Source organism: Pinus tabuliformis, chromosome 4_2 (assembly GCF_031772625.1).
Source record: "Pinus tabuliformis cultivar Carrire ecotype Pingquan chromosome 4_2, CPIR1, whole genome shotgun sequence".
Lineage (NCBI taxonomy): Eukaryota > Viridiplantae > Streptophyta > Pinopsida > Pinales > Pinaceae > Pinus > Pinus tabuliformis.
The window spans coordinates 779,966,121-779,981,528 of record NC_142304.1 but is presented as its reverse complement, the minus strand read 5'-3'; positions in this window follow the sequence as shown (position 1 = coordinate 779,981,528).

The following is a 15,408-nucleotide window of genomic DNA, read 5'->3' as shown; positions in this document are numbered from 1 at the left end:
ATCAATTTTCAAATAAATGGAAATTAGCAATTTCTTTTGGGAAAAGCATGGAAAATTAGCCCACCTGCAAATATTAGACCTTAAAATTTTCCCTAAAATATATGGTCTATATAGAAATTCCCACTGTAGATCAACAAATTATGTAATATTATAAAACACAATACAAGACCTACTTCTACAACACTCTGCGGAAGCTTAATCGAATTGAGCAAGATCAAGAACACACATATAACTGAGAATGAGAAATCAATCGCACATAACAAAGCAAAAATATCACGGGGAAAGCCTTAGCCTAAAACCCCAACTTTGTATTATCATACAAGTGGAAATCTTGTTCAAGTTACCAAAAGGATCAGCTCTCAAGATATCCTGCTCTCTCTGCAATTAAACAATAGAGCTCACAGACTGAATAGACATAGTATATGTCATCCTCAAGCTCTCCAAGCCTCCTATTTCCTTGCGCAATTTTTCTTGGGGCCCAATGATGTCACATGTGTGAATTGACCTCATCACACTCACTATAACCTCTAATCTAACTGTGCAATCCTCAAGGAAAGAATTCCTTCTGCATGCAAGGAATATTCACAATGGAATATTCTAGCAACTGATAGTGCAATGCCCCTCCATCTGATCTCAACTGGGTCTCTGACTGAACTGACATGCATGGGTTATTTATGAGAGAATACTAAGTTATCTGAAGTGCAGTAGTTACATGCATGCAAGCATTAACTAACTAAACTTACATTAATTCAACAAACTGTTTGAATTAATCTAATTGGACTTCACTCAGTTAACTAAGTCAACTAATGACAACTCAATATTACAACTCACTCTTATCTCTTTAACTGATGGATAAATTCCTCAATTAATGGAGAAACGGTTGCATTTCCCCACATAGACTTCAAGTTTGATTTTCCTTAACTAATTAACTCAAGATGAATTAATTAATTAATTTACAAAGTACTGCTAAGATCAAATTCGAATTTTACTTCACTATTTTAGCATAGGGATTGACTAAAATAGGAAGGTATCCCGAAATGCTATTTATATAATGCTATTTTTAGCACTTCTATTTTTCCATCCATTGTTGCTAAGATCAACGCTGATTGAACTGCTATTTATAGCAATGCCATTTTTAGCAATTCTATTTTTAGCATTTCTTGTTGCTATTTTCAACACTCCCTCTCAACATGAAAGGGATTATCAGTAACCCCAATCCTGTCTCTGTGGAACTTGAACTTGCATCTTGAAAATGCCTTAGTCAAGATATCTCCATCCCTTTCCTCGGTTGAAAAATACACCAACAACATGATCCTCTTGACCACACAGTCTCGAAGATGGTGATACCGGATATCTATGTGCTTGGACCTGTCATGAAAAACTGGATTCTCAAAGAGTTTGATACAACTCTGGTTATTGCTATAGATCATTGTAGGATCCATCCTCTGACCAAACAATCCCACTAGAATCTTCCGCATCCAAATGGCCTCACATGCAGCCTGACTAGCAGCCATGTATTCAGCCTCTGCTGAGCTAAGTGCAACTGATCTCTGTTTCTTGCTATACCAGGAAACTACAACTGAGCCAAGGTTGAAGATTCATCCAGAAGTGCTCTTCCAGTCTGATGGAATCCCTGCCCAATCTGCATCTGTGAAGCCCTGAAGCTTCACTCCCTCTGTCTCTCTATACCACAATCCATACTGAGATGTGCCTCTGAGGTATCTCAGCACATGCTTCGCTACCTTCCAAAACATCTTGGTAGGCTGAACCATAGCTTGCCTTAGCTGGTTCATGGCAAAGCATAAGCCAGGTTGTGTGTTCACCAGATACATAAGTGAACCCACCAACTGTCGATAAACAGTAGCAGCTACTACCTCACTTGAAGTAGCATCCTCCTTCCTCCAGTTCCCAGCTAGAGGAGTCTGCATGGGCTTTCACTTCTCCATGTGAAAGTGCCTAAGTATCTCATTGGCATACTTGCCTTGAGACACAAATACTTCCCCATCTTTCTGCCACACCTCCATGCCTTGAAAGTAGTGCATAAGGCCCATGTCCTTCATCTCGAACTCTCTTGCAAGGTCCTCCTTGCAAGACTATATCAATTGATCATCACCTGTCAAAATCAGATCATCGACACAAAGAACAATGATCAATGGTTTACCTTCTACCATGATGTGGTAAAGGTTCACATCAGCTTCACTCTTGGCGAAGCCCAAACTGGTGAAATAGTTGTCGATCCTGGCGTACTAAGCACGGGGTGCTTGCTTCAGCCCATACAAATCCCTCTTGAGTCTGCACACATGCAACTCACGATCGAAGGTCTCAAAACCCTCTGGCTGCTCAATGTACACCTCCTCCTCAATCTTCCCATTGAGAAATGTTGTCTTCACATCTATCTAGTGGATATTCCACCCCATCTGAGTTGATAGTGCCAACATCGACCTAATTGATGAGTACCTTACTACTGGAGCAAAAGTCTCATCGTAGTCGATCCCCTTGACCTGTGAGAAACCTCGGGCAACAAACCTTGCCTTATGTTTCTCAACACTGCCATTAGCTGCCTGCTTTACCTTGTAAAGCCATTTGGAACTCACCACTGACTTGCCCTGAGGCCTTGGGACAACATCTCACACACTGTTCTGAATGATAGAGTCATACTCCTCTACCATTGCATCAACCTAGACCGGTTGCTGCACAACCTCTCGAATGAAGAAGGTTCAGTATCTACACACTCCCCAACCAGGGCCATGTACCCAGTGTACCGCTCGGGCGACCTCCTCTGTTTGCGTTGAGAAGATGGTTGTCCCATATTCTCCTGTGCATCCAGCATCAACCTGTCAGCTTCCCTTGAGTATTTCTGCCCATCTCTGGAAGTATAAGCATGAGTGGATGTCTCCACTCCCGGATCCTTTGCATGCAGCTGCACCACATCAATCTGAGGCTCCTCCTCCTTAGGAACTGAATGATCCTCATCTGCATGCAACTCAAGCTCCCTATTAAGTGATAAGCACATGGATTTCTGCTCGTCGAACTTCAGATCCCTATGTACCACAATCCTCTGAGTGGAAGGTAGGTACACCCAATAGTTGTGGGGTGTATCCGTGTAGCCCACAAGTATTCCCAACTTAGTTGTTGGGTCTAGCTTCTTCCTGGCATCTTTGGTCGCATGATAGTAAACTAATGATCCAAAGATTTAGAAGTGACTTACATCAGGTTGCTTCCCAGAATAGGCCTCCATAGGTGTCTTCATCCCCATTATACGGTGCGGGCTTTTGTTCTACATGTATAATATTGTATTGCATGCCTCAGCCCACAAATGCAGTGGTAGGCTTTAGTCATGTAACATCGCTCGAGCTGCTCCCACAATTGATTTGTTCTTCCTTTCGGCCACCCCATTCTGCTGTGGGTTATGGGGTTCCATCAATTCCCATTTAATACCTTTTGCAGTGCATAAGTCTTTAAACTCTTGGGAGACATACTCTCCACCATTGTCGCTACGCAAGGCTTTTATTTTCTTTCTTGATTCTTTCTCTGCCAAGGCTTTAAACTCACAAAAACTCAATAAGGTCTGATCCTTCTTTTGCATAAAGTAGATCCAGCATCTACGAGAAAAATCATCAATAACAATAACATAGTACCTTTTTTTAGCGGTGGAGGCTATAGAGAAGGGCCCAAAAACATCTGAGTGAACTCTCTCCAGGATTGCTCCAGCTCTACTGTCTCAATCCGGAAAGGAAGATTTCGCATACTTACCCAAGGTACAACCTTTGCATGTAGTCGCCTGCTCATGTTTTCCCTTGGGTAATCCGGTAGAAATTTGTTGCATGATCTTCAGGAATCCATGGTGCAAGTAGCCCAGTCTTCTATGCCATAGCTCGCAAACATGTTGGCTTTGCACCATCTCAACTTTGGAACTCAAAGTAGCATAGTCGTCTACCTCCAACTTGTAGGGATTCTTGACTTGAATCCCTATTCTCTTTTTCTGTCCAGTACCAATATGCCTCAGGAATACCTTTCCTTGACTAAAGACTACATCATAGCCTTTATCTTTTAGCATAGTGACAGACACAAGATTCTTCTTCAGACCTGGAACATAATTTACAACAATCAGGGTGAGGGGAGCTCCATGCTCCCTCTAAAACAAAATCGTACCTTCACCTGAAACATGGTACTTTCCATCGTCGCCCATCTCGATCCGCATCTGGAGATCCTTCTCCTCCAAGGTACTGAAAATATTCTTATCACTTGACATGTGGAATGAGGCTCCACTGTCCAGGTACCACACACATCCCACCATGGATGAAACCATGCATGCAATAAGCGAGAAATCCAACTCAAACTGTGAGGCCAGTGCCTCACTATCAGATCCCTTCGAGGAACCCTTCTTGGATTTCTTCTGTGGATAATTTGTAGCATAATGGCCCACTTCATGACAATGAAAGCATCACACTTTCGATTTGTCAATCTTCTTCCCACCATGGGAAGAACCAGATTTGAGATGGGATGCCTTCCCTTTCCCTTTCCTCGCCTTACTCGCTAAGGCTAGATTTTCCTCATCATCTTGCTTCGATGAGGATCCATCTCTGGTGCTTCTTCTTATTTCCTCCTTCATCAAATCTGACGAAAGTCGTTCCCAATCTGGCAGTTTTTCTCTTCCATTAACCGAGTCTTGGTAGCTATGCCAACTCTTAGGAAGACTGGGGACTACAAGACTCACCATGTCATCATCAACGGTCATGATCCCTAAAATTCCAAGCTCATCCCTACAAGTGGTGAGCTTGTTCAGATATTTAGAGATCGTGTCGCCCTTTTCACACTTGATCTTACGAAGCTTGTCTTTTAGTGCCAACTTCCTCTGATCACTGCTGTTCTGATATAAATCTTTCAATGTTTTCCACATCGAAAATGATGTCTCCTTCCCATGGAGGCTCAAGACAATGTGGTCTCGAACTCTGTCCAGGAGGATTCTCCTTGCTCTAGCCACACATTTCTTCCATTCCGCCAGTTGAGTAGCATCAATCGACTTGGGGATTTCTTGAAAAATGAAGTCCTTTAGACTGTTATCCTCTAATACTGCCTCCATGCGATCCTTCCAAGCTACATAATTCGAGCTGCCATCAAGGGCATACTCAAGTCTTAAACCACTGAACACCATAGGTGAAATTGAGATGTGATAAGAACTTGATTTTTAACTTCAGGAACCAAACTTCAAACTTCTACTTCTTGTATATTGTTCTTCGCCTTGATCACCTTACCATGTAGAAATTCCCACTGTAGATCAACAGATTATGTAATATTCTAAAACACAATACAAGATCTACTTCTACAACACTTTGCGGAAGCTTAATCGAATTGAGCAAGATCAAGAGAACACATATAACTGAGAATGAGAAATCAATCACACATAACACAGAAGAAATATAACGGGGAAAGCCTCAGCCTAAAACCCAAACTCTGTATTATCATACAAGTGGAAATCTTGTTCATGTTACAAAAAGAATCAGCTCTCAAGCTATCCTACTCTCTCTGCAATCAAACGATACGGCTCACAAACTGAATAGACATAGTATATGTCCTCCTCAAGCCCTCTAAGCCTCCTATTTCCTTGTGCAATTTTTCTTGGGTTCCAATGATGTCACACGTGTGAATTGGCCTCATCACACTCACTATAACCTCTTATCTAACTACGCAATCCTTAAGGAAAGAATTCCTTCTACATGCAAGGAATTCACAAATGGAATATTCTAGCAACTGATAGTACATTGCCCCTCCATCTGATCTCAACTCAGTGTCTGACTGAACTGACATGCATGAGTTATTTATGAGAGAATACTCAGTTATCTGAAGTGCAGTAGTTACATGCATGCAAGCATTAACTAACTGAACTTACATTAATTCAACAAATTGTTTGAATTAATCTAATTGGACTTCACCTAGTTAACTAAGTCAGCTAATTACAACTCAATATTACAACTCACTCTTATCTCTTTAACTGATGCATAAATTCCTCAATTAATGGAGAAATTGTTGCATGTCCCCACATAGACTTCAAGTTCGATTTTCCTTAACTAATTAACTCAAGATGAATTAATTAATTAATTTAAAAACTGTTGCTAAGATCAAATTCGAATTTTACTTCACTATTTTAGTATAGGGATTGACTAAAATAGGAAGGTATCCTGAAATGATATTTATAGAATGCTATTTTTAGCACTTCCATTTTTCCATCCATTGTTGCTAAGATCAACTCTAGCTGAACTGCTATTTATAGCAGTGTTATTTTTAGCAATTCTATTTTTAGCATTTCTTCTTCCTTTTCAACAGTCTAGTACATACCATCACATACATCAACCTTCCTACTGCATTACCATATGGTACACGAGACATATAATCCTTTTCTTCCTTACTACTAGGACATAAACCTAAGGAAAGTTTAAAATCGTAACTTAAAGGGATAAGTATAGGTTTCATACTATTCATACAAAATTTCACAAGTATTTTATTATCTTACTTGTGTTGTGAAAACATGAATTTACCATTTTTCTTATCTTTTTGTATTTCTATGCCCAAGATTTATTTTTTTGCTCTCTTGATGGTGCTAGACATGCTAACATGTCAGGGAATCTCCCCAGTAAGAAGTCCCAACTAGACCTCAGACCGTTTGGAGTAGGAGTCCTAGTAGTGGGTAGTAAAAAAATGCCTTGACAATGATAATGCATAGAGGTAAGTGTGATATCTTTGTTGGAAGAAAGTGTGTGACCTTGAAGCAAGTCAAGTGAGATGCATGGGGGTTCTAACACACGGAAGGGAAAAGGAAGTGTGTCCCTTAAAAGACTGTAATAATACACAGCCTGAAAGGAACACACAAAATGAATGACATCACAAGCTAGAAAGCATAATAGTCCACAATCCAAAGTGACAGGTTAAACCAACAACACATCTGCAATAATATTCATACAATTACATACAAAATAGTTCATACACAAATCCGTAAGTTAAATAACATACATTGCTAAAGCAGCCAGAATAGTCCAACTACAATAACAACATATGCATTAAAACATGTTGTATATGTTATATATATTAATTGAAAGTTCCATCCATACATACACCATTGACAGCCACTAGCCCCAATAATGGAACATTACAGTCAACACCTCATGCTCCTCAAAAGATACGTACTCGCTGTGCACTATGGATAAACCAAGGCTCATCATAATACTCTCGAAGCCTTTTCTAAGAAATGCCTAGCCAAAAGCTTGGTTCCCAAAAGGCTCTACTATGAGTTATGAGGTTCTATATATAGCAAAGGGTGGGGTGACCCTTGACATTCCCATTTGACTCTTGGACTACCCTTATGACTCTTGACATTACAATAGTGATTGTTCACATTCCACTAATGACACTTGGAATTTCACTTACAACATATTTACAATAATACAATTTCCACATATACCCATGTGGGACAAAAATAGGCTTGAGTCAGCTTGACAAGACAAATAACATCACTCGGGGTCTTGGGAAAATACTAACTCGGTAACCTCCTCGCAATGTTCTTCAGTGACGAAGTGATACCAAGCTTGGTACAATGCTATTATGTCCCTGTACCGTTTAATGACATCTTTGTCGAAGCAGACTCTTTCTTCCATGGCTTCTGGGTATATGGTTCTGAAGCCTCTATCCATCTCATCCTGAAGCATGCACAACATTGTCATAAGTGTGGCTGGATCACTGATGTAACTTTGCATGTTCTCTGCATTGAGATGCAAGTCATCCTTGGTGGCTACGCGCATCAACTACTCTATGTACTTGTTGACATCTAGAATGACTTGGTTCTTCCTCATGGCTTGGGTGAGGGTTCCGATGGAATGGATCTTGTGCATTCACACTATTAAATCGAGACTCCTAAACAACCGTGCATAGGAAGCCTCAATGATAGTGATGAGAGGAGGGAGTTGCTCATAGATCTAGATCAACATCTAAATCCATGCTTTGTCTAGCTCAACCTCTCACTCCATCCTCTTGTGCAAGTAAAGTGGGGCTCCCTTGTATCTCATTTTCTATTCTTGCATGTTCATAATAGAAATGTGAATGTCCTTGAGAGTTTGGGCCATCTGCACGCACTTAAGCTGAAAATCGTATAAATGGACAACCACTTTGTGCATAGTGACAAATCTCCTATACACTGTCTGCATGGTGGCCTCCAAAGTTGATATCTTTGCCATTATTTCTTTCTTCTCCTTTGTCATGGCAGATCCTGCAGGCTACCCTATTCTTTTCCTGGCCTATTGCAAGTCCTTCACCATTCACTCATTCTCTAATATCAATAACTTGATCATTGAACTCATGGCTTCTGCATAAGCCTTCAAAGCCTTGGCCATGATGATTGGATGTCTTCTAACATTTGGTACAATCACCCTTTCTTCTGTGTGCACTAGTAATGTATGATCATCTCGAAGTTTCTTTCTTTATGCCTGTACAATCCTCTGTTGTGATGTGTCAAATGCTAAATTGTACACATCTGTCCTCGGATCATCATAAAGGAGAACAACTTCTCCTTTCTCGCTCAGGATTGGTTGTGGTTCTCAAGGGGGCAGAGACTGTGGTGAAATCTCGGATGCCCTCGGCATCAGATCAATGTCTTGGTCTTCTAGCTCATGTTCCATCTCCATGTCTGTTGCCTCAACCAACTGCTCAACCTATTGAGCAAGTTTCTAAACCTGCACCTGCTCACCCTCTTCTTCATATGTTGGCCGCTCTGTTGTATCAACCTATATCTGCACAATTTTCCCTGTTAGTACGCCTTGTCCTTCATTTTGTTCCTGTTTCTTCCTTTCTTCCCTTTCTCTCCTCCTCAACTCTTGTTCTGCTTTCAGTTTCTTCTCTGCCTCTTGCAATCTCGTTTCTGTCTCTTCCCACCTTTTCTTCTCTCTCCTCTTTCATTCAACTCTCCTTTTGTGTTGTCGCCTCTTTACATCCAACTCCAAATATACTCTCTCAACAAGCAGATCTTCTTTAAACTTATAGCGTTGCTCAACCTCTACGCTCTTGACAATCTTCCTCTTGCCTTTTTCTTATGCCAATTTTCTTCTCAATGCTGCGGTTCTTGTTGCTTCATGTGGTACTACTGCCTCTGGTGTTGATTTCTATTCTACAGCCATTGTGACTAGTTCATTGAACTTAGAGGAGTTATAGCAATACCTCCAAGGATATTCCTATGGCCAATGACATGCCTTGTGGATCCATGGGTAGTACACCTTCACACAGTGGTTCTTGCATATGTAGTGGGGATCATACGGATTGAAGATCTTGGTGTCAAACCCAAACTTTGTCAAGTCCTTAGTCTCGACATCTACATATTTCAAGGTACGGAACTCGTACAACCCAATCCACAAAGGAAGAGTAGGCCATGGTGCCTTCTTCCTCTTGTGTAGTCCTGCTGATAACCTTGTGGAGATGTGGTATGAAACCTCTGCCATGACCATATTATCCATGGAAAACCTCGGTAGCTCATGTGAAGGCTTCTCCACACTGAACATCCTAATGAAGGTGCCACCAAATGAGGCATACCAATTTGCAATGTTAAACAATGCCTGCATCACTTCCTTGGATATGCAAGGTGGATCCTGCTCAAATATCATCCTGTACAGCAAGTTGATGAAGTGGTTAGACAACCTCACCATGACTCCTCGGTAGTTGCACTATGAGAGAAACTTGCAATAAATGTTCACAACTTCCACTAATGGTATCCATGTCCAGCACATGCCAGGGAACTTCCATTGAGCACAGATTGCATCAAGCAGGTATGCAAACATATAGAATCTCGCGTGTCCATCCTTAGGAAGATTCCAGGCATTTGACACACGCATTTTCAGTTGAATACCCAACATGTCTAACCAGTTGAAAGAACTTCCTTCATTTTCCAACTGATCTAACATAACAACCCAACTCTACGAGAAGGTATTCATGCTCTCTTGGCCATACAAGCGACATACAAAGATGACCAGGAGTTGGTAAGCCTTCCTAAGTGACTTCATCTTGTAGACCTAGTTGGGTGTCATCCTGACCTTCGATGGCTCTTTTACCCAATGATTCATGATATCTCTAGAGTTTACATTGTTGTTGGGAGTGAAGAACAATGCATCCATGTAGTTCACTGACTACGACAAGTGATACATCTGATGATAGTTTTCAAACCTGAAGGTGGCAAGTTGTGTCCCACTGGCATTGATCAATGTCATCATCTTGGGATTGATATATGAGACAACCTAGTGAATGATATCCATGCATGGGAAGGCATGCTACCTGCATGCAACCTATACAAGCCTGAATTGTGTATGTTGACATAGACTTCTCGATCTTCCAAATCTTTCTTGAAACTCCCTACAAATATGTCCTTTATTTCTTAGCATGTGATCTTCATGTCCTTCTCTACAAAAAATTATGTGTCTACATAAAGGGGCAAGTTTATTAGCACTTGCTCAACCACGTCTCTATTGCTACTCTCTATAATGTCCTTTGATCCATCTCTCTTCGAAACCATGATGCATATATTGATGAGAGTCTGCCCAACAAATGATGTACCTAGAGATAGAGTGGACACTCATGACAAGTGAATATCAATTTAAAAACACAAAGCACTTCAAGGATTGATCATGCAACAATTTCGGTTACTTTTGGGAAAGATTGCATAGTAGTGACTATTAGAGGCGGGAGATTGTTAGCTGGAACTGTGCATTGCGTAGTCTTAACTGCTAGTGAGACCTGTTGCTGACTAGAATTGCGCAAAGCATAGTCTAGCTGGGATGAATGTTCACTGGAACTGTGCAATGTGCAGCTCAGTCTGACTTGATTGTTGGCTCGGACTGTGCATTGTGTAATCCCAGTGGGAAAGATTGGGCACTGTCTCCCATAACTACAATAAGCACATGTGAATGCCAGTGAAGGGAAACTTATGTGCAATTCCTGGAGGCAAGGCAGAGCCTTGAGATCTAGGAATGCACAATGCATGCTGGGGAAAGCAAGATTTGAACCAATGGAGCTCAAATCTACCCAAGGGAAACTTGAAAATGAGTAGATTTGAATGCATGGGAAAAGGATGGTGCATATAGGAGTGAATGATCATGCATGCAATCAAAACCAATGCAAGAATTAGTCAAATAGACGAACAACAAAGCTGGTGGGGAGTGTCACTGCAACAACAACTGTTAGTACAAAAAAAGTGTTATGCATGCGACACTTAAGAAGACAATGAAAAACTTGAAAAAAACCTTTGTACAAGTTAAAACAAACTAAAATTCCAACATTTGTTCAGTAAAACTTACAAAACAACACTCACACAAGCCAAGGAAATAAAGGCGACAGAGAAAACAACAAAAGGCTTGAAAAACAAAACTTACCCGGGAAAGTTATGCCAATTGTGCCAAAGGTTCCTAGATGCTTCGGGAATGCCAGAGGTCCAAGATCGAATGTGTAGAATGAGCTTTGTGGAATCCATTATATTTGGTAGATTCAAGGTTTATGATGCACATATCATAAATCTATTATGTTGGCTCTGATTAGATTATGAACCCTTAGACTTCTATATATAGTAAGGAGGTCTTTCCATTTGTATCATCCAAGATTTTTTCATTTGTGTAATGTAAAGGAGGTTTCCCCCTTGAAGAGGCTGATTTTTGAGTTGTTGATCTATCTTCTCTATCATTTTGTGAGATGATTTCATAACATTTGGTATTAGAGCTTTGGATTCTAGGGTTTTGCTGCTCCAAAACAGGTCATCATGGAATTTTCACTGTAAAGTTTTGTCTGCGATGTTGCAAACGCTAAACACAAAACCCATTTGAAATTAAATCTCGATGATCCTCGAGTCCAAATTTCATATCTTGTTTCGATATATTTTCAGATATATGATCTCAGGAAATTAGGGTTTTTTCAAGCTCCAGAATTCCATCTCAAATAAGCCATTGTGGTATTTTCTCTATAATTGTTTTTCTACAAAGTTTTAGACTCTGAAATTAAAACCCATTTGAGTCGAAATCATGGTGAAGCTTGGGCCCAAATTTTAGATCTTGTTTTGCCACATTTTTAGCGATACGGTCCAAGACATTTAGGGTTTTTGCAGACTCCTGAATTACATTCAAAACATGTGAGCTTGGGAAAATCATCCTAACTTTCTCTCTGAGCATCAGATTGAAATTTAGTAAGAATTTGCAGAAGGAGGAAAGACTATAATTTTTTGTGTATTTGTTTTAGGTCCAAAACTCAAAATAGTGACACGTGGCAAGTAGTACAAGTTCGCTCTCTTGAACTAGTCTATATTTGACAAGCCATAGTAGGAGATTTGGCATAACTCTTTATTGAAGAACCCAATATTGATCATACTGGTGGCATTGGAAAGAGAATGCAGAGGGCTACCACAGGTCGCAATTTCATACCTTGGAGATCCGAAATTTTAGAGATACAACAGATTCAAGATCGAGATCCTAAAAGCAAGAAAAATAATGACTCGAATCAAGAAAATAGAAACACCTAGTAAGAAAAATTGGATGGATGATTTGAAGAATGCGATCAAAGCTAAGATAAATAGTTTTATATGTACCATGCAAGAAGATTTGAAGAAAGGCATGGAAGATTTGAAGAAATACATGGAAGTTTTGAAGGAAGGTGGGACAAAGAGGCTACAAGAAAGGCCTCCTAATGACGAAAAGGTAGTAGAGGAAACTCATGATGAGAAAAAAATAAATGTTAATCATGATTTCATATAATCTAACATTGGATTAAAGACCCACCATATTCCAAAGATCGATATGAGGAATTTTGATGGAAAGGATGCCATAAAATGGATACTACATATGGAAAAATATTTTGATCTACATGATGTGCAACTATTACAAAAGGTACGTATTGCATCTTTATATCTAGAACCGAATCAATTTTTATGGTATAAAGGGCTTTTTTCTCGTAAACCACTTTTCACTTGGAGAGGTAAAAATATCAAGCCAATCAGATATGGTCCTTCCAAAATCTTGGAGAAGATTGGTAATAATGCTTTCCGAGTAGATTTTCCACCTTAGATGCAAATTTATTATGTTGTGAATGTGGAAAATTTGAGATTGTATGAGCCTCCAATGATTGATAATCAAGAAGAGAATGTTTGAATTCCATCTATAGAATATTCTGCTCCTAAATATTTAAATGAGTTGCAAGAAGACTCAATTGTCAACGGGAATATAAGAACTTCACGTAGAGGCAATGTGGAGTATCTTTGAGTGAGGCTCAAAGGCACCAATCCATGTAAATTACGGTGGATTAAGATCGGGAAAGTGAGGGAGCTATACTCTCACTTCATTGCTAAGTAAAAACAAACTTCTCATGGTCCAAAAGCTTCTAGTGGGGAGGAATGATCTAGGGGATAAAAAATATACTCAAAAATCAAAGTACTCAAATTATCTCAAAACCCATGCCAAATAATAGATCTTGTCGTTCTGATTCCAATTATTCTTGAATCACCCAAATCCAACATCATATGAGAAATTTATCACATTTTGAAGTTTTAGACAAAGAGATAAAAATTTCAACTTGCAGGGTTGACTAGGTAGATCATATGTTGATGTGGCACTGGCATCAACAGGGTGACTGTGCAATATGGATCCAATCAAAATGAAACATGTGGCATGATCGTACACGGGAAGTTGGCATGTTTTTATTGGTTGACAAGTTTTTGTTTTTGCCAATCGAAACGTGCCACGTGGTCTTTGAAATTTGTGCAAAATATTGGTTAAGGACCAAATTAGCCTCCGCGAGGTTCGACCCCATGACCTTACCACCACCAGTCAGATGCCTTACCACTACACTACACATTGGTTCTTATTGTATATAGTGGGCCACACATATTTAAAATGTAACGACTCCACCATTAGGGGGAGGGTTGGGCCAATGGGTACACTCGACTGGCTCATCCCTAATCATGTCATATAGCATGTAACTAAGAGCCAAGTCGGGAGGGGCTGGGCATAAGGCCCTAGCCCTGAATTCAATTGTATCCAACATAACCGTCGGTTAATATGTCAAGAGGGGAAAGTGTCTAGCACCATGCCTAGTTTGTGGCCACATTATAACCGTAATATGACATGGAGTGGAGGATTCGTGGGCACATGGCCTCTTCCCTACACCCTCAGTCACATTAATTGCCACATGACTGACTTGAGGGTAGATGTTAGGGGTGCAGTGTCAATTTAACGATTCGACAATTTTCACCATAATCGGTGGAATTATCACCGAACCCGCACAAATTTGTCACCTTTCATATCTGCCAAAGACATAATTCATTGCCAGTTTTGACAAAAGGTTTCTTTTTCATAACAGTTAGTAGGGAAATGAAAAAGGAGGCCTAACTTGGCAATTTTTCAACCCTTTTGAGCCCAAGAAGAGCCTACATAGGAGTTTTTGGGTGTATTGGAGATAATTACAGTGTAACTTTTGCAATTGGAGCATTGTATGTTGATGTAATTTGAAATTTGAGCATATAATTTAAAGGGCCAACATTGGAAGCTTGACCCAAAGATGCAACCCAAGAGGAGTGAACTTTGTCATCAAATTGTTGTTTTATTATGATGCATGTTGTCTATTTTTCACTGTTAAAACCTACAAAACTTAACTAAGTTTATGTGCTTTTGCAATTTCGATCCATTTCCCATAAGACATAAACTAGCTTGTAAAATTTTACAAGAAACCTTCAAATTTCTAATTTTAGATCAATTTTAACATGACCGATCCCTTAAAGCCATTATATGTGATGTCCTTTTCAGGAGGTAGGGGAAGTACATCTTAGGTTCACCAATTAGTATGTATGAGAGCATTAATGCTAGATTCTCAGGAACAAATCATTGATCTAGCCATTCAAAGAAATTTATGTGAAGGGTATGAAATAAATTGATGACATATGAAGAATGTATTTTCATATGTAAAATAAAAACAATACAAACATTTCAATGAAACTGTTTGCATAATGAACAAGTTCACTTAGTTTAATTATTGAACTTTGAAAGGAATGAACCAACTCTCACATTTGAACAAGAGCTACAAACGCTATAGATGGTATATACGGTTGATTCACTTCGTAGAATACATGTGACAATTAATTTTGTTTAATTTAACTAATAAATGAAATGGTCATTTTATGGTATCTTTTGCAAAAAAAATTGTCAAAACTATTGTAGAAAAAATTAACAATTAAAAGTTTAAGATATTTAATATGTATAATAAAAAATTTAAGATATTTGATATTTATCTCCAAATAGTTATGGTCTTTTCTCCCTTCTAATTTAATTAATTAAAGAAATGTCATATGAACAAATGTCAAATGAAATGAGTTATAGGTTTCTTAAGCATGTGGTATTGATAAGTAAT